Here is a 19,645-nt window from a genome sequence, read left to right on the forward strand (position 1 = left end):
CAAAGGCAAGCTCTGGAATCAAACTATTGGGTTTAAATCCTGGTTTGGCCAATTCTTACTCTGATTTTGAATAAGTCTGTTGCAGCTTTCTCATCACTCAAATGGGGATAATAACAGGACCTACTAAACAGTGTCATTTTAAGATTTTTATTAGATAATCCATGTAAGATGCTTATCACAGTGCCCTCTAAGTGCTCTATAAATGTTAGTTCTTTAAGCACTATTAGTAGTAGTGACAGACTATGGTGGTCAGAAGATGAGTTCTGAATGCCTGTTAGTTTCTGCATCAATATCTTCTACTGTGAAATCCTTGAGGCTATAAGGATACTCATGGTTAGCACTTATTTAAACTATTTCGATTTAAATCTCTAGGTCAGTGATTAGAATTTGGATGATATACAGAGCCAGGCAACATCAAATGTCATTCTGAACAATGTCTACAGAATCAATATAGTATTTTCCATTACTTTTGCAATTTGTACATATTGATCAAAGGAAATATAATATAGAGCCATATAACCAAAATGATGACTTTAAAATAAAAGTTAACTTTTTATAAAATAGATTTTTAGGAAATTAAATGTAGAATGATTTTGATAGTATGAATTTTGTCCTCCTTCTAAAATTGATCCTCAGTAGACAACTATAGGTTTCAATTATTATTTATGTTTTAAAATATGACTGAATTTGGGGTGCCTGAGTGGCTTTGTCTGTTAAGTATCTGTCTTGATTTTAGCTCAGGTTTCAATCTTAGGGTCATGAATTCAAGCCCCAAGTTGGGTGTGGATCCTACTTAAAAAATAAATAAATAAATGAAATATGACTAAGTTTGTCGAAAATTCACCAACATAAATTAGAATTTATTTTAGTTTAACTTAATATAAAATTTAATATAGTTAAGAATAGCTTATTTTTATAGGAAACTTGATACAAGTTATCTATGAGCAGCTTTATAGGAGTTAATTTGCAAAAGAAATTCTTAAATGGTAAATTAGTTTTTCTTTTATGAATTTTTGACATACTTCCATAACAAGTGTATTTTAAAAGACAAAAACACCCTGTAAGACAAACCTGTCAGTAGTTCTTTCTCAGAAGTAAGTACTGAGCAAGAGTATATTTAATTTTCAAGAGAATGAAGAACTTCTACAAAAGCATAGCCCAACATTTCCTTAATATATGATAAAAGTTCTATCAGCATATCTGGGCTCTATGCTTAACTTTTAATTAAGTCTTTATAACTACCATAAGAGAACCAAACACAGATTGCAAATCAAAGTTCAAAGCTATTTAAAGGTCCAACATTAGAAGACAAGAGTTAAGCTGTTTTTTCTGTATTTCTGCAAACCATGTAACATAGTACCACGTAACTTAGTTTTAGTAGTTACACAATAGATTATACATACACATACAAATACACACACAGGGAAGGTGAGGAGAGGAAAGTGCAAGCAAATGTTTCTTCTCTAACTTCCAGGATGCCTGGAAACTAAAGAATAAATTCATGAGTAAAGATAAGAGTAAAATTAATGAGTACAACATTGCAATTACTTGAACAACATGAACAATGCTTAAGGAGTGACTAAGCTGGAGCTGTTTTGTTAAATTGCCTGAGTTCAAATCCAGACTTGGCCACCTATAAAATCTGTGATCTTGTGCAAGTTACTTAACCTTCTTAAACCTTAGTTTCTTCATTTGTTAAGTAGAAATAACAGTACCAACCTCAAAGAGTTATTTTAAGATGATTCATGTACAGAACAATGTCAGGCCCAGAACTGACAATTAAAACGTGCTTCTATTGTTAGCAATTACAACACTAAAAGAAAAAAACAATGCTATTAACTATTCTGCTTAGAAGCGGCTGCCACAAGCATTAGGAAAATAAATCAGATAAGGAGATAATGCATTTTGTAAGGAAGCGCTACTACTAAGATGTATCATTTTGAATAAGCTTCTCATCAAAAGGCAACATGTTTTCTAAAATTGTTTTTGTAACCACGAAAGAAGTCAATTCCTGGACCGCAAATGTAACACCACCACACAAGCAGAGGTGGTCATCACCAGTGTCAAAGAAACACCTGCCAGCTCTGGTCTATTTATGCCATTTCACACGAACGGGCAGAACTGTCCAAACGTAGAACTTTCTAGCTTGTAGCAAACTTCCTTTAAAGATAGGAACGAACAAACGCGCGCGCGCACACACACACACACACACACACACACACAGCCTAATTCCTGTCATTAATTCATCCCTGCAGAAGGAGATTTGATAAAAAGGTATCAAGCCACAAAATCGGTCTTTAAAGGGCGCAGGAGAGAGCGACGCTCGCGGTCTGGAAGCCACAGGAGGACCTCATCCCGGGCAACAAGGGCGCCGCCCTGGGACCAGCGGGTCGAGAAACGGGAAAGTCGCGCCCCGAAACCGTGCCCGGGAAAAAGCCGCGGGCGCTCGTATTGGGGACCGCCGCGACCTGACCTCTCCCCCGCCCTCCCCCGGGCTCGGGGAGCCGCTTCCCTTCGCCTCGCCCCACCCATCCGCCAAGCGGGTCCTTGCCGGCCGCCCGACCGAAAGCCGGCGGCGGGTCCGCAATCGGGTGGGCGGGCCGGGCGGGAGGGGGCGGCCCCCGCTGCGCTCCTGGAGCTCCCGCCCCGGGCCCGCCACGCCAGGCCGCCAGCAACCGCGTGCTGCGCGGAGCCTTACCCGAAGTCTCGGCCCGCGACAGGTGGTGCTGCCGGCGGAGAGGCCGCGGCCCTGCCGCCCACACAGCCGATGCTCAGCGGCGGCCGAGTCCGCCCCCCTCTTCCCTGAGCTTCGCGGAGCTGGCGCTAGCTCAGGTCCTTACAGGCAGAGGCGGCAGACAGCCGGCGAGGTAGCCAGGCAGGCGGCGTAGCGAGCCAGGGAGGCGGGCCGGTGCGGCCCCGGGAAGACTGACGGGCGCGCGGACCAATGCGGAGGCAGAAAGTCGTCCCGGGGGGCGGGGCTCCAGCCGCCACTTCGCGGCCGGCGCGCCCGCGTTCCTTCCCCCCCCCAGGACCTTCCTGGATCTGGTTCTTTGAGGTTACTGTTTAGAGGCCGGCGCGCGCCGGTGGGGACGCGATCTCGTGGAATGCGAGAGGGGCCGTGTAGAGTTGAAGGAGTCCGCAGCAGACCCAGGTGACGCCCGTTGTTCCACGAAAGGAGCGGGGGCTAGTTTACGGCGGACCCCGCATCCCCCGAGGTGTCGGGGTACTCGAGGGGGGATGGCTACACGTTCGCGCGAGAAGAGGCTCTGCGCAGGCGCGGGCGGGCCCGGGAAATCCGCGGGTACCAATCTCCCAGCCCCAGGGGACGAGAGGAAGGCTGGGAGTTTAGGTCCATCAGGGACAGCGAGCGGAGGCAGGCAGAAGATGAAGGAGAGATTAAGAGCTGGATACAGGTCAGGTGGCTGGAGAAGCGGAATAGGTGGGACCGGGAAATGTGAGGCCTCTGCACTTAAGGAACGCTTTCTATTTCTGAGCTATTTTTGTTTGTGTGCCTAGGCCTCCATCTTCTGCAGAATTCTTTGCCACTCTCCACGCCTGCTGGCACAGTTACCGGCCCGCGGGGGATTTACTAATCTCTATCATCACAGTCACCATAAATAGATATTCAACGTCCTCTCTCAGAAAAGCACTGAAACACTAAATTGTCATCTTGAAAGCAGCGGGGACTGTACCTTAGTGCCCCTTGACCCACTCACGGTTATGACATTGGAGGATTTTTCTTCATTCTTGTTTCAGAAAAATCTTATCACCAAAAATTCTTTGCTATAAATGAGTTTGTGCACTTTTAAAGTATGATAATGATAATTTTATTATTTTTTTAAGATTTTATTTTTAAGTAATCTCTACATCCAAAGTGGGGCTCAAACTCACAACCCCTAGATCCTGAGTTGCATGCGCCATGGACTGAGTCAGCCAGGCGCCCCTGGGAATGATAATCTTAAGGTGAAGATGTAAAGGATGCAAAAAGAGTCAAGGAAGATGCAATAAGAAAACTGAAAGTGATGGAAACGTAAAATAGAGAAAATTGAGTGGAAGTAGAGAACAGTGCATTGTCCCTTCCTAAACACTGGCAATTACATAAAATCTGGAGCAACCAGGCCACTGAGAAAACATCAAAGGGCGGGTATGTTTGGGAACACTGTAGTTAGATGATAAATGATAGGTATGGCTGCTATAGTCAGCACCACAGTAAAAAGGACTGTATATGAGCATCACCTCAAATAACCCTGCTTGCCAGAAATTGTCAAGAACATCAAACTGAATAAGGGAAATTTCAAAAAGTACAAGCATCATAAATACTTCATTAGGAGTGGTAAAATTGTTTTGTCTTTGAAAGCCAGTTTGTCCTACATTCGAATAACCCTGGTCTGAAGCGTTGTAGAGAGCTATCATGGATGGGACTGATTTTGGTTAAATTCAGGTCATTTCATTCCTTAAATGAAGTATTTGCTATTGTCAAGAGGCAAACGCTGCTATTTGGATGGCCCACCCCAATTCATATATCCTCCTGAGACACTTTGGTGATTGGCCTGAGGCTTCCTACCCAAGACAGTAACATATGGCTATTGGGCACTTGAAAAGCGGCTTGTCTAAACTGAGATACAGACTGACTATGAAAACAATACAAAAAAAGAACGTAAAATGTGTATCTTGATTTGATCTTTAAAGTATTAGTCACACATCAGAAAAATTGGGGGGTATTTTTGGTTAAATATGTTATTGAAATTAATTTCCTCTCTTTTTGACTTTTTTAAAACATGGCTACTAGAAAATGTAAAATTTTATATGTAGCTCCCATTTGTGGCTTGCGTTATATTTCAGCTGGACAGTGCTAGTCCAAGAGGAACCTGTTCAAGTCCCGTTCGTGGAAGCTGCTGGGTGGGACTTATAGAAACGCTTTAAAAAATAGGCTCAGGTGGTGTGTACTTTGGCTTTTTGCTTCATTCCACTTCTTGCCAGAAAAATTTGAAGACATGACACCCATCATTGGACCATAAGATGACAAGCAAATGGATGAAGGCATATACTCTAAAGATATTGGCAGAATTAAAGACCTTGGATCTCTGGTAATATTGTCAAGTCATGTTCAGCCTTGGCTCCTTGCCTTATATTTCTTATTTTGTGAAATAAGCCTCTGTATAAACCAACCCAAATTGGGTTTTCTGTTGTTTGGGGCTAAAAATAATTTCTAACAAATACTGTTAAAATGCACAAAGATCTTGTTCCCTGCCATAATATCTTAGTTTATACTTTTTTCTTTAGAATAGCTCGTAACTCAAATGGAGGATAGCAAATCTAAAAGTTGTAGTAGCAGCAGTAGGAGTAATGATAATAATAGGTTTTCTACACATCTGTTTTCATTTATGTGGAAAATTTGCCACCAGTTACAGAGTAACGGCCACGTCATGTAACCTAGGAGCTGTATCCTTCACAGTAGTTCTCACCTGTAGAAACCAGTAGAGGAAACCTTGGGAGGTTTTAGACTTTATGTCTCTATTAATGATTACTCATGGTTTTCCAATTATATTTTTCCTACTCTTGTATTGTCCAGACCAAGAATATAATACACATAAGAGGTCACCAAAGTACGTGTTACATGAAAGAACATGTTAATTGCTATATTAACGTTTCCATTTTGTATGTGTGTGTTGAAGAAGAGAACTTTCTTGTTCCAACTTGCCTAGTTTTAGGTTTTCCATTTTCTGGATGTTCCTTAAGAGAATGAAAGAACTCCTAAAGGCAGGGTTCTCTCCAGTAAAAGGAGTTATCTGACAATCCTTGACTAGAAATATAGCTGAATAAGAAATGTAGCTCCTGGGGTGCCTGGACAGCTCAGTCAGTTAAGCATCTACCTGCCTTAGGCTCAGGTCATGATTCCAGGGTCCTGGGATCCAGCCCCACATCGTTGGGCTCCCTGTTCAGCGGGGAGTCTGCTTTTCCCTCTCCCTGTGCTCCTCCTCCCAGCTTGTGCTGTCTTCCTTTCTTTCTGCTCTCTTTCAAATAAATAAATCTCTAAAAAAGAAAGAAAGAAAAGAAAAGAAATGTAATTCCAAACAGAGTACAGATTATCCGCCAATTAAATGTCCCCCTTATGGGTAACCTGGGAATAACAGAAGGAAGATTGTTGAGATTCTTATGGACCTCTGTCTAGGTAAAGTGGAGTATGTGTACAAATTAGCTGAACAAATGCCTCAGTTCTTCAACGGTTTTTTTGCATTTTGTTTTTGGTTTTTGTTTGTTTGCTTCCTTATTTTATTGAAGGAAAGAGCACACTTTGGGAGTTTGAAACACTGGAGTTCACATACTATTGCACTCTTTTAAAAAGTCACTCCACAGCTTTCTCCTGTCATGTAGGTGCTATTAAACTTTCTCTACCTATTGCAAAGGTCACTGGAAGGAGGAAGTGTGACAGAAAATATACAGCAGCTTTGGGGTGTCTGGGTGCTAGGGTGGCTCAGTCGTTAAACGTCTGTCTTTGGCTCAGGTCATGATCTCAGGGTCCTGGGATCGAGTCCTGTATGGGCTCCCTGATCAGTGGGGAGCCTGCTTCTCTCTCTCCTCCCTGTTCCTGCTCTCTCTCGCAATCTATATCTCTCTCAAATAAATAAATAAAATCTTTTTTTAAAAAGACTTTAAAAATATACAACAGCTTTGTAAAGTCAAAAGAATACAAATGCAAAGTATTCTCATTCTGGTTTCCTGCCTGGCATATAGAAGATGTTCAATAAATAATGATTAGCATTCAATGAGCACTTATTTGCTAAACATTATTCTAAACAATGTTCCTTATTTATACTAAGATCATTTAATTGTCTTGACAATACTATGATGTAGGTACAATTATTATTCCCATTTTACATATGGGAAATCTGAGGATTTAGAGGTTGATTTGTCTAAGAAAAAAAAGGATACAAACTGTGTTGTACAAACTCTGAATATTATTGAATATTTTTATGTACAGGTCAATGTCCTGGAAAGACCAGAAAAAGCATTTGGAGCTTTATGCCACTGCAGCCCCCCACCTAGAAAGTGGGAAGACCCTTCCCACTTAAGCTGTCTATTAAAATCTTCTTCATAAGTCAAGGACAAATTCTAATCTCACCTCTTCAGTAAAGCCTGGTGTGATGGTATGTAAATACACATTGGGATTACCTGGGAACACTAAAAAGAAAAAAAAAAGCTTATTCTATACTAATTAAATAAAAATCTTCTGATATGGGACACCAGCACCCATGTTTCTTAATAATTCTCCTATATTTCTTTTTTAATTACTCATATAGTAAAAGTTCCATGAGAGTAGGGGCTTATAAAAACTATAAAAAATTATTTCTCCCTGTATTCCTTTCAAGCCCTCACATATGATTAATGTTTGATTAATTAATAGGCAGGTTTGGAAATGTCAACATCTTCCTTGTTCCAATGAAGGAGTTCTCAGAGTATGCATCTAGATCACCATCATCATAACCATCACCACCACTACCACCATCATTTGGGAACTGGGGAACTTGTTAGAAAGGTGACTACTTGGGTCCCACCCCAGGCCTACCAAATCAGGAATTCTGGGGTGGGGGTCCAGCACTGTGTGTTTTGACAAACCCTCTAGTTGCTCTGGATACACACTCAAGTTTAAGAACTATTGTCTGCTGCCATGCATTGATCAAGAATCTAATTTATGTTTTTGTGTAGCATTTCCTACTGAGAAGAGCTCATTGGGAAACAAGAATGAAAAAGATACAATGCTTGCCCTGGCAGAGTCTACATTATAATATGGAGACAAAACATTTACTCGTGTAAATGTAATTTAATAAGCAATGTGTTTTTAAGTATTTACAGGTGAGGTGACAGGATCATGATATCTTGGGTTTGTTTTAAATGATTCTAGGGAAGGTTGGCTGGGTGGCTCAGTCAGTTAAGTGCCAACTTTTGGTTTCGACTCAAGTTGGGATCTAGGGATCCTGGGGTATAACCCTGCGTTGGGCTTCAGGTTCAGCACAGGGTCTGCTAAAGTTTCTCTCTTCCTCTCCCTCTGTCCCCATCCCCCACTCACTGCCCCCCCCCCTCTGTCTCTCTCCCTAAAATAAATGAATAGATCTTTTTTTAAAAAATATTTTATTTATTTATTTGACAGAGGGAGAGAGATCACAAGTAGGCAGAGAGGCAGGCAGAGGGAGAGGAGGAAGCAGGCTCCCTGCTGAGCCGAGAGCCCGATGTGGGGCTCTATCCCAGGACCCTGAGATCATGACCTGGGCCTAAGGCAGAGGCTTAACCCACTGAGCCACCCAGGCACCCCTAAATGAATAGATCTTAAAAAAAAAATTATTCTAGGGGCAAAAATGGGAATTGATGAAACAAGACTGGCAAAATGATATTATTGAGGTTTGGTGATATCTTTAAGGGAGTTTATTATACTATATTCTCTACTTTTTGTATAATTGAACATTTCATTATAAAAAAATTTTAAGGCGGGGCTCCTGGGTGGTTCAGTGGGTTAAGCCTCTGCTTTCAGCTCAGGTCATGGTCTCAGAGTCCTGGAATTGAGCCCAGCATCAGGCTCTCTGCTCAGCAGGGAGCCTGCTTCCCCCTCTCTATCTGCCTGCTGCTCTGCCTACTTGTGATCTCTCTCTGTCAAATAAATAAATAAAAATCTTTTAAAAAATTTTAAGGCAATATGTAAAAAATAACCTCAAAATGCTGTAGTAGTTCAAAAGAAACAACCATTTCTTATACTTGGATTACCTAGAAAGCTCTGTGGATGATATAATATGAGAGCAAGGCTTGACTTAGGTAGAAAATTTCCTTAAGTAATGTATTACCTACAACTCCGCAAACTCTTATCCATAATTTTTGTGGTGCCAGAATTTATTTTTTGGCAAATAAGAGTTGTCACAAAGCTATTTATGGTCTATATTTCCCCAATATAATGTAAATATTTGTATTTATGCTACTGTTCTTACCTATTTGTATAGTACATATTCTGTAATAATGACTAATGTTTTTATAAGGCACGCTGCCCTAGACCCCACTGCAGGTAGAATTTAACATACAGTATATGCTCCTTTAATGTCTTTTCGAATCCAGAATTTTCCAAGTTCTCAAGTCCAACTGGCTCCAAGGGCTTCATCCATTTGTATGATCCAAAAATGCAATCCTTGCGGTACAATAAATTAGTGCAAGGCTATGTATAGTTCTTAACTTCAGTTTTGTTGGAATTAGGCAGATAATATATTACTTAAATATTGTTTATTATAATACTCAAACTAAATTTATTGTGCATTCACAAAGAATGTCATGACATTTTACTTGGTGCCATGAGCACAAAAACAACTGGGTGAGTTATAAGAACTTCGCTTTTAAGGAGAAATTGTTGACAATGGAGGTCAATAAAGTGGTTAGCTTTAAAAATTTGTTTATTTGAGGGATGCCTGGGTGGCTCAGTGGATTAAGCCTCTGCCTTCAGCTCAGGTCATGATCTCAGGGTCCTGGGATCAAGCCCTGCATCGGGCTCTCTGCTCAACGGGGAGCCTGCTTCCCCTCCTTCTCTCTTTGCCTGCCTCTCTGCCTGCTTGTGATCTCTGTCTGTCAAATAAATTTTTAAAAATCTTAAAAAAAAAAAAGACTTGTTTATTTTAGAGAGAAAGAGAATATGAACGGGAGAAGCAGAAGGAGAGAGAGAAAGAATCTCAGGCAAACTCTGCACTGAGCCTAGAGCCCGTCTCGGGCCTCAGTCTCATGACCCTGAGATCATGACCTGAGCCAAAACCAGGAGTCGGACATTCAAATGACTGTGCCACCGAGGTACCCCAAGAGGTTAGCTTTAATGGGGGAGTTGGGGTTGGCTGAAAAGAAACAAGGGAGCATTCTATATCTCAACCTGCATGATGACTAAACAGGTGTACATGTAGGTTAAAGTTCACCACACTTGAATGAGGTGCTTTACATACCTCACTGCATGAATTTTAGATCTACCCCAACCCACATATAAAATAAACCATTTTCATTGTGCATTGCTATTTCATTTTGACGTCAATGCCTCTGAACTTGGCTGTGAATCCTATATCCTTATTTTGGGCTTCTTCCTTGGTGTCCTCCACTGGACCCTCTCAGAAAAAGCAGGGGACCATTGCTGGCTGTCCGGAGTGTAGCTCATCAGGCCTTGCAGGGTTGTCAAATGACAGACAACATACAAGTCTGGAAAGAAGGCACAAGCTCTTCCAAGAAAGGTAGGTAACAAGGCAGGGGATCGGGGAAAACAAGGTGCCAAGACCCAAATTAATGGAAAAGTAGGAGGAGGAAATAGGAATAGGGCTTGGTCACTAAACAAATAGAGAAGGACATGGGTATGGATAAGTTTGTGTGAGTCCTGTGCTTTTGGGAGTTGAGGCTGGCATCTCAGGCTTTGTCACCGGTTTGGCCAGTTCACCTATGAAGTGGGAGGAGCCTTAAAGGGACAGACTTCCAGGGCACACCTGGTCAGGTAACTTCCTTATAAAGCTCTTCAATAGGCAGCTTAAAGTGTTATATATGCCAGTTATCTCAAGATGGACACACGTTAGCCCACCTTTCCCAAAATTAAAAGAAGAAGCTTGGAGAAACATCAGGACCAATTACCATGAAAATAGAGCAACTTTATCTCATCTAAGCACAAGTGTGTTTTCTTAAGGAAAATCCATATGATTGAGTTTTCGGAGAGTTACAGAAGGTCATTCTCCTTATAAAGAGAATATATGTGGTAGACGCATTGGTTTTAGGTTGGCACATCGTCTAGAGCAAAAGTGGATAGATTGTGCTAATCACATGTTTAGGTTTACACAACTCCATCTGCCTTAGACTAGAAACCATTTTAATGAATGCTGACTGCACCACTGGGAATTATCTTTCAAATAAATTAGGGTCATTAAAAATGCAAACTCTTTAAAAATACAAGAGAAAATAAACAGTGTATCTGAAGGCATTTATGCCAGACACTGCAGAAACAAGTCTCCAGTCAGCCTAGTTTGGAAGCGACACAAGCATTTGATGCTTTAAAAAAAAAAAAAAAAAAAGGGCATTTGGTATAGGTAAGTACTATCATTAAAAAACAATGATGTTTTAAAATACAATGAAGTACCAATGATAGTAATTACCGCTAAAAAGCAGCACTATTTTTTAAATAATTAAAATAATGTAATTTATCAGGCTGTCTACTAAAAGAGTAAACTAACACCATAATAAGCAGTAATTAATACCATAATAAGCAGTCCCTTCATTACCAAAATATCTTAAAGGAAGTTCTAGAAACTTTTGTGAAGAACAAAGAAGTTACTATCATAGGCTTATTAACAATAGAAGGACCTTTACTCCTTAAAGAAAATAACATTTTGGTGTTTATGGATAATATTTTACCTCTTGTTTTTCCTCTAGGACTTAGGTAATCTGGACAGAGTAAAATTTGCTAGTGTCATGTCATTGTGGAAGTACCTTCTTTCTTTTATGAAGGTGATTCAGTTTTCCTAATGCCACCTCTAAAATTTTCTAAAGCCATTGGCAGTTCAGTGTTACTCATTCTAAATCCTAGTCTGGCTCGATCATTAGCTATAAGCTCTTAAGAGAGGACTGGAAGAGCTGCAACACTGGCATCACTAGACTGTTAGAAAAATGAAATCTGGGTCCCACCCAGACCTACTGCACCAGAATCAATCCAACATGGCCAGGCAGTTCCATGCACATTAACATTTGAGAAGCACAAAGAACCTCTGAAGTTCTAGATTCTATGAATTCATGTTGCTGTGAATGAATTTTTAATTTCTAGAAACCTATGAAACTTTATCCTCAAGAAGTTCCTGTGCCAAGGCAAATGTAGTTGTTTTTTCCTTCCCATACTGAGAATATGTTAGTTTAAACAATGGGCAGCACAGTTTTATTCTTCATTCACCAGATATGTAGTTATGGTCTGGGTACCAGGTAGAAATGTATACCAAATAGAATGTAGGCAAGGTCTCTGTCTGATGTCAGGGGGGAAAAAATCCCAGAAATGTTTGCCTTGATCACCCAAATAGCATCCCTGGTATCTTGAGCATTACTGTACATACAGTAATAGACCCTGCACACTTCATAGTTCTTAGACCACATGGGATAAAAATGTACCTCTGAGATTCTCTCTCTTGGGGGCAGTACTGGGACATTTTTCTACAAAGTTTTCAAAATTTCTGTAGCCAAGAGAGTAGCTACGGGGCACCTGGGTGGCTCAGTCGTTAAGCATCTGCTATCTGCTTTGGCTCAGGTCATGATCCCAGGGTCCCAGGATTGAGCCCCGCATAGTGCTCCCTGCTCTGTGGGAAGCTGCTTCTCCGTCTCCCATTCTCCCGGCTTGTGCTCCCTCTCTCACTGTGTCTCTCTCTGTCAAATAAATAAATTTAAAAAAGAGAGAGAGAGAGAGTAGCTACAATAGATACAGTAATTTAAGAAAGCCATGAATTAATAAATTGGGTTTGATTATCCAATATATTTTCCTACTGAGCAGTAAATGGTGGATTCTTTGGCACAAGGGATATTAGGATCCTAAAAACAGCTTTAATATTGTTTAGTTGAAGATTTCATATCTTTTAGGTCAACAAGGTGTGGTCTAACCATAGAAGAAATCTGCCAGGCATGCCTTCCCACCCTTTACTATTTGACTTTAGACCTGCTAGTTTTCTGAAATGTTTCTCGAAATGAATCATCTCCCACGCCAGCTGCACTCCTCGGCTGGGAATTCTTTCACATGTCCTTTCCATGGCCACTGGTTACCTCATGAATGTCTGGGGACCCCAGGGCCTCCCTGGAGATTTGACTCAGTGCTGATGTTTCAAATTAGAACTTGGCCATCTTGGGGTCTGTACCAATTCCAGCAATTAACTGGAGAATTCTGTGTTAATAGGCATCCAAAGGGAAGTAGAATATCTTTTCTTCTTTGCACTTGAACCAAAAGTATATTGCACAGAAGAATAGAGAATAAGGGACACCTATGTGGCTCAGTCAGTTGAGTGTCTGCCTTCCACTCAGGTTATGGTCCCAGAGTCTTGGGATCACCACCAAGTTGGGCTTCCTGCTCAGCGGGGAGCCTACTTCTCCTTCCACCTGCCACTCCCCCTGCTTGTGCTCTCTCTCATACAAATAAATAAACAAAATCTTAAAAAAATATATATAGAATAAAAGATTAGTCCTAAACAACACAACTTTGGAAAATTATATCTAGATTCCAGCTTATTAAGGGCACCAAATGGTGCAAACATAATCTCTTGTTCATATTTTTGTGCCTGCAGCTAGAAATGAACCATAAGCTTTATTCATAAAACACCAGATCAGAGTGTCTTCATCTTCTTTTATTCAATGGACATTACCAACAGTCTGGCGAAGCCTAGAGACTCTTCAGATTTTTTTTTTTAATTTATGAAATAAAGCATGTAGAATAACCAAAGAATGTAATTACAATAAAATAAGATCAAAATATTTTTTAACGATTGTATTTATTTGAGATAGAGAATGAGAGAGAGAGAGAGCACGATTTGGGGACAGAGACAGAGGGAGAAGCAGGCTCCCTGCTAAACAGGGAGTCTGTCTTGGGCCTCGATCCCAGGACCCTGGGATCATGACCTGAGCTGAAAACAGATGGTTAACCTACTGAGCCACCCAGGTGCCTCTAAAATATTTTTAAATTCTAAATTCCTGATACAATATTGCACATACTACTTTATAATACATTAAATAAAAATCTAGCAACTAGTAATATAACTAGTAATATAACTAGTCTAGTTATAGACTAGTAATATAACTAATCTAGTTATAGACTAGCTATATAGACTAGTCTAGTGACTAATAATGATGAATATAAATTATATTTGAAAGTATCTGCAACAATTGTAAGGTGGTATGAAAAATCTAGGGCTTCTGTTAATCCTAGCAGTTTGTTGCTTTCATCTATAATTGAACAAAATGCTAAGTTCCAGTTAGAGATAGTGAAAATAAACATTTTTCTCTCTTTTTAAAAAATTTTATTTTTCATTTATTTGAGAAAGAGAAAGAGAGCGAGAAAGCACAAGTTGTGGGGGGAGGGTAGAGGGAGAACCAGACTCCCTGCTGAGCAGGGAGCCCGATGTGGGGCTCAGCCCCAGGACCCTGGGCCATGACTTGAGCCGAAGGCAGATGCTTAACTGACTGAGCCACTGAAGTGCCCCGACATATTTTTCTCAATCCAAATTCACCTACCACCTGTGGTTAGGAACCCCTGGAGGGGTGCCTGGGTGGCTCAGTAGTTAAGTGCCTGCTTTCAGCTGAGGTCATGATCTTAGGGTCCTGGAATCGAGCCCCACATAGGACTCCCTGCTCAGCGGGGAGCCTGCTTCTCCCTCTCCCACTCCCCTTGCTTGTTCTCTCTCTCTCTCTCTCTCTCTCTCTCTCTCTCCCCCCCTCTCTCTCTCTTTCTGTCAAATAAATAAATAAAATCCTTAAAAAATTAAAAACAACAGCAACAAAAGAACCCCCCGTACAGGACAGTTTTACTCAAGTTCAGCTAAGAACCTCCTTCTACCTGTCAGCAATTTAGGAGTTCAACTTCTGATACTGGAAAATAATTTCCTGTAGCAGTTTCTTTTGTCAGAGCTCCAGTTTCAAGGATATGCGGAGACTTTCCCTGTCAACAGGTCTTTTGTGACAGTGAATTACACAGTAAGTTCTACTCCATTTCAATTTATTGAGCTATACCTGGGACAGTGCCACCTGGGCTTACCTGTGGCCCAATGACTCACCATTATGACACAAACTTGGATTTACCTGGTTCGCATTGCAGAGATTGCTTTCAACTTGAAAATTGGCCAAATTTCACAGCCTCCCAGGTTGATAATTTAGGAAACTTCCTTAGTCATCTTCTGCTCCTCGTTAAGAGGAATTTGTTCATGTCTCTCCTTGTGCCAGAGGCACATACTGCTAGACCTGTTAAGAAAGTAATTTACTACTGACATTCTCACTCTTGGAGTAATTGTTCTAGAATACATTTTTGAAAGCCTGCCATGAGGATTTTTTTTAAAGCATTTTACAATTTTTTTCTTGATAGAAAAATGTATCTTAGCTCCTTTTGTGAAGAAAAATGACTTGTTCATATTTTTTATTTCATCCACATTTTCTGAGTAGACATGAAAAGCAACTCTCCTCCTTCTGTAAGTTTGGAAAGGGATAGAATTTCATTTCACACCAGCTGTGAAAATAACATTCAAAAAACATTATGCCAACAATGAGAAAAGGGAAACTGAACTATTTGGTCATGAATTCAGCCCATTCTGTACTTATTAGGGTGGAAAGGAGAAGTGAGAAGAAAATAAGAGAAGGAACATTCTGGTATACATTTTACTCCACCCAAATGGGGGAGCTTGACTTGTCTCCACAGTATTCAGCCATTTCAACAAAGATTCTACAGCTTTGCTTGCTCCTATGAAACCAGTCCCTTCCCTTTTTTTTTTTAATTTAAATTCAATTAACATATAATATAGTATTAGCTTCAGAGGTCGAGTTTAGGGATTCATCAGTCTTATATAATACCTCTTATGGTTTCTCTCCCTCTCTGGTTTCACCTTGTTTTATTTTCCCCTCCCTTCCCCTATGATCCTCTGTTTTGTTTCTTAAATTCCATATATGAGTAAGACCACATGATAATTTTCTTTTTCTGATTTACTTATTTTGCCCAATATAATACCTTCTAGTTCCATCCACATCATTGCAGTTGACAAGATTTTATTTTTTTGATGGCTGGGTGATATTCCATTGTATATATATATGCCTCACCTTCTTTACCCATTCTTCTGCCAATGGACATCTAGGCTCTTTCCATAGTTTGGCTATTGTGGACCTTGCTGCTATGAACATTGGGGTGCACCTGCTCCTTTAGATCACATTTGTATCTTTGGGATAAATACCCAGTAGAGCAATTGCTGGGTCATAGGGTAGCTCTATTTTCAACTTTTTGAGCAACCTCCATACTGTTTTTCAGAGTGGCTACACCAGCTTGCATTCCCACCAGCAGTGTAAGAGGGTTCCCCTTTCTCTGAATCCTGGCCAACATCTGTCATTTCCTGACTTCTTAATTTTAGCCATTCTGACTGGTGTGAGGTGGTATCTCATTGTGGAAACCTTCCTTATTGTGTATAGTCTGGCTTCCTTCTCCACAGCTTTATTAAAACTGCAAAACTTGCTCTTTTTTACCACTAAAAAACCTTTTTTAAAAGATTTTATTTATTTATTTCTTTAGAGAGACAGAGAGTGGAGTGGGGAGGGCAGGACAAAGCACGGAGACAACATGGGCCTCAATCCCATGACCCCAAGATCATGACCTGAGCCAAAACTAAAAGTCAGATGCTCTACCCACTGGTTCACCCAGACACCCCAAACCCTTTTTTTAATCCTCAACTTCCTTATTCTTCGAACAAAATTTGCCCCAGCTGGCCTTCCCCCCCTTCTTGAAACACTTCCTTTGGCACCTATGGCACAATACTCTCCATCATTGGCCTCCCATTTGCCATCTCTTCTTCCTGTTTCCCCATAATGAAGGGTGATCCCCGAGGTTCAATACTAAACTAATCCATCATGAAGGCTTACAAGTCTGGGTCCTCTGCTTTAAATTTTCACCTTTGATCCTCGCCTTTCCTCCCCAAGTTTTTGTTCATTCAGAAAGCATTTTTAGAGTGCCTACTTGCTTTCATACAAAAAACTGCCATCTAGGCAGCTGTGTGAGGTCCAGACAGGCAAGAGGAAAGTCTGACTGGACACTGAGGATGTTATGAAGTGGACAGGGGAACCGAATGAAAGCCTGAGCTGGGACAGTGGTACAGACGGGGCAGAGGGGACGGAGGGCACTTCAGAGGTATTTGGGGGGTGAAGGAGCCAGTGAAGTGAGGAGAACCCCCACCAGGCTTCTGGAATAGCTCACTGGCAGAGACGAAGCCACCAGCTGAGACAGGGAACAGAGGAGTAGAAGCAGGCTGAGGGGAGAGATAACAAGGCCCATCTGTAGCCTGTTTCCTTCAAGAACTACCAGGGTGGAGCTTTCTAGCCCCCAACTGAAGGGACAGTGCATCTGAAGCTTGGTCAGAGGTCGGCATTGGGTGGGCAGATCAGGGTGTCAGCATGCACAGGTGGTGGTCAGAGCTGTGAGTTCAATCCCAGGAAACTGAGACCACTCCCGGGAAGTAGACTGAGGGAGAAGAGTGGACCCAGGGTGGAGCCCCAGCTGGTCCTTTGTGCCCTGTCACTCAGCTCCCAGTCACTCTCTACGGTGCTCTTAGAGGCCATGGCCAGAGTGGCAAGTGGCTTGCTCCCCAGTCTCCCTTGCCAGGTGGATGCCCTCTGGCTTCTGTCCACAGAACCATTAAGGGAAAACAGGAAAGTATGAGGAAGACAGAATGAACTCTCTTCCTGCTTCTAATTGTTGTCATTGTCACTCAAGTCTCAGAAGGTGGCCACAGTGCCAGCCTCAGGCTTCTTCACTGACTCCCAGCACTGGCCGATCGGAACTACCAGCTTTCACAGGCTGAGCGCCATGCGTGAGGGTCCAAGGACCATGCAGCAGAGCAGGGCTTCCTGATAGCCTCTCGTCACCAGCGTCGGTAGTGACGATCTTCCTCACCTCTTCCTTTGTTGCCCAGCCCTGTGAGAGGAGCGGCAGTGACTGACCGCACAGTTACTGATTTGGGCTCCCTCAAGATTCCCCTTCTTACTCTGTCAGCTTCCCAACATCTGTGGAGCCAATAGCCCACCTAACACCCTCTCTTTGGAAGGTGGTTTCTGTTTTTCTAATTGGATGCTGACGGACACAGACCACTAGGGCAGGTGGAGGGAGACCTTGGAAGGAAGGAAATGGAGAAAGTGGGAGAAGGAAGGCAACAGAAGGAACTGGGAGTGAGAATGAGGACAGTACCTCATGGAAACAGTGTAGCAGAGAGCCTCAGGAAGGAGGAAATGATAAACTTTAAAAAAATGAAGGAGATGATATGATCCAGCAATACTGCTTCTGGGTATGCATCTGAAAGAATTGAAAACAGGGTCCCAAGGAGGGGTTTGTACATATGTGTTCATAGCACACAAGTGTCCATTAACAGATGAGTGGAAACGCAGAACGCGGCCCATCCATACAGCGGCATATGATTCAGCTTTAGCGAGGAAGGACATTCTGACACATGTGATAGGATGGATGAAACTTAAGGACATTTTGCTGAGTGAAATAAGCCACAAGAACAGTACATAGAACAGTCAAATTCATAGAAACCAGAAAGTAGAAGGTGGTTGCCAGGGGTGGGGAGAATGTCATACAGAGTTAGTTTTGTAAGGTGGTTACATAACAGTGTGAATGTACTTAACCTTCTTAAACTGACACTTAAAAATGGTTAAGACTGTAAATTTTATGTGATGTGCATTTTACTGCAATAAAAAAAGAGCAGAGAGCTCCAGGAAAATAAAAATTATACATATCAATTCATAGGAATGAGGCTCTATGAGTTAGTGGAGGAGAAAGTCCGATGGCTGTGGGTTGAGAAGCAAGTGTGAGATGAGGCAGTAGAGGCTGACTCTTCTGGGAAGTTTGGACAAGCAGGGGAAGAGAAGTTGGACAAAGGTTAAGAGGACTGTGAGGCCACGGGAGGTCAAAGAAGAAAAGGTGGAGAATGTTTAGAAACTGAAAGAAAGAGGCCTGCAGAGGAGGAGAGGTGACCTATGGTGCTATGACGGAGCAGAGGAAGATGGGGCCTACCCTTGGGGCCTTGGGCAGAAGGGATGGCTGATTCTCTGTTGTGGGAGGACAAACAGGGAGGAGGGGGACATACTGATACATGTATAGATGGCAGGGACATGGGGAGAGCATGTGTGATGGTCTGGAGGTTTTCTCTACAACATAGGAGGCAACAGAGAGGGACCCTGGGCAGGGAGAGGAGGAAGGGAAGTGCTGAGGGCTCAGGTGAGTTTGGAATCACAGGTCTGTAAGTAGTCTGCAAGGCTGAGAAATTTTTCTCTGGAAACTAGCTAAGCGTGAAGGTAGATGATAATATTGAGCCAAGGTTGGAGTGTTGTCTGAGAGAGGTTACAGAGAGAGGGAGTACAGAGGAATCAGAAGTGCTGGTAAGAGCAGGATTTAGGAGCCTAGGGTGATTTGGGGAGATGGAGAAACCTGGAACAACTAATAAAAGGTTGAAAGAAAAGAAAAAGATCAAGGGGACTGATGTTTCCAAAAGGCCAAAGCTATTTGTAATGGAAGTAAGAGAACTGGAAGCTGAGGAGGCTGGGGAGTCACAAGCAGAAAGTGGGCTGGGGAGGGGCAGAGCATTTGTCTGAGATGGTAGGATTGGTGCCATTCAGGGGGACAAACGCACTGGGGGTCACAGGCCCTATTGAGGGGCTGCATTAAAGAGTTGGGTTGGAAGGCAAGACGGAGCCAAGTCAGTAGAGAACATCTCCAACTGGATGGATGTCTCACTGTGGCTCATATTTGTGGGTCCAACATCAAGCCCAGCATACTTCCCCTCCATGGGCCACTCCTCTCGACTGTGCCACTTCTGTAAATGCCACATCTCTCTAGATCCATCGTGTCATGAAGGAAACATGGGTCTAGGAGTTAGGACAGCTGGATTCA

General features: G+C 42.1%; 1 protein-coding gene and 1 long non-coding RNA gene across 3 annotated transcripts in view; one reads left to right on the forward strand and one right to left on the reverse strand.

Annotated features, from left to right (window-relative positions):
* Nucleotides 1-2,897, reverse strand: part of ME2 (malic enzyme 2) — a 56,044-nt gene extending 53,147 nt beyond the window's left edge. The window contains exon 1 of one of the 2 annotated variants that reach the window (XR_004385588.1): nt 2,699-2,897. The gene's annotated coding sequence lies outside the window, so the exon portion shown is untranslated. The remainder of the gene's footprint in view (nt 1-2,698) is intronic. The other variant, XM_032882485.1, reaches the window with a different exon arrangement.
* A 99-nt stretch (nt 2,898-2,996) lies between these two features.
* Nucleotides 2,997-8,048, forward strand: LOC116882222. Its single transcript, XR_004385589.1, has 3 exons — nt 2,997-3,151; nt 6,983-7,148; nt 7,708-8,048. It is a non-coding gene; the product is annotated as an uncharacterized LOC116882222 (long non-coding RNA).
* The last annotated feature ends 11,597 nt before the right edge of the window (nt 8,049-19,645 follow it).

The sequence above is a fragment of the Lontra canadensis genome, unplaced genomic scaffold (assembly GCF_010015895.1).
Source record: "Lontra canadensis isolate GAN:19392208 unplaced genomic scaffold, GSC_riverotter_1.0 scaffold82, whole genome shotgun sequence".
Lineage (NCBI taxonomy): Eukaryota > Metazoa > Chordata > Mammalia > Carnivora > Mustelidae > Lontra > Lontra canadensis.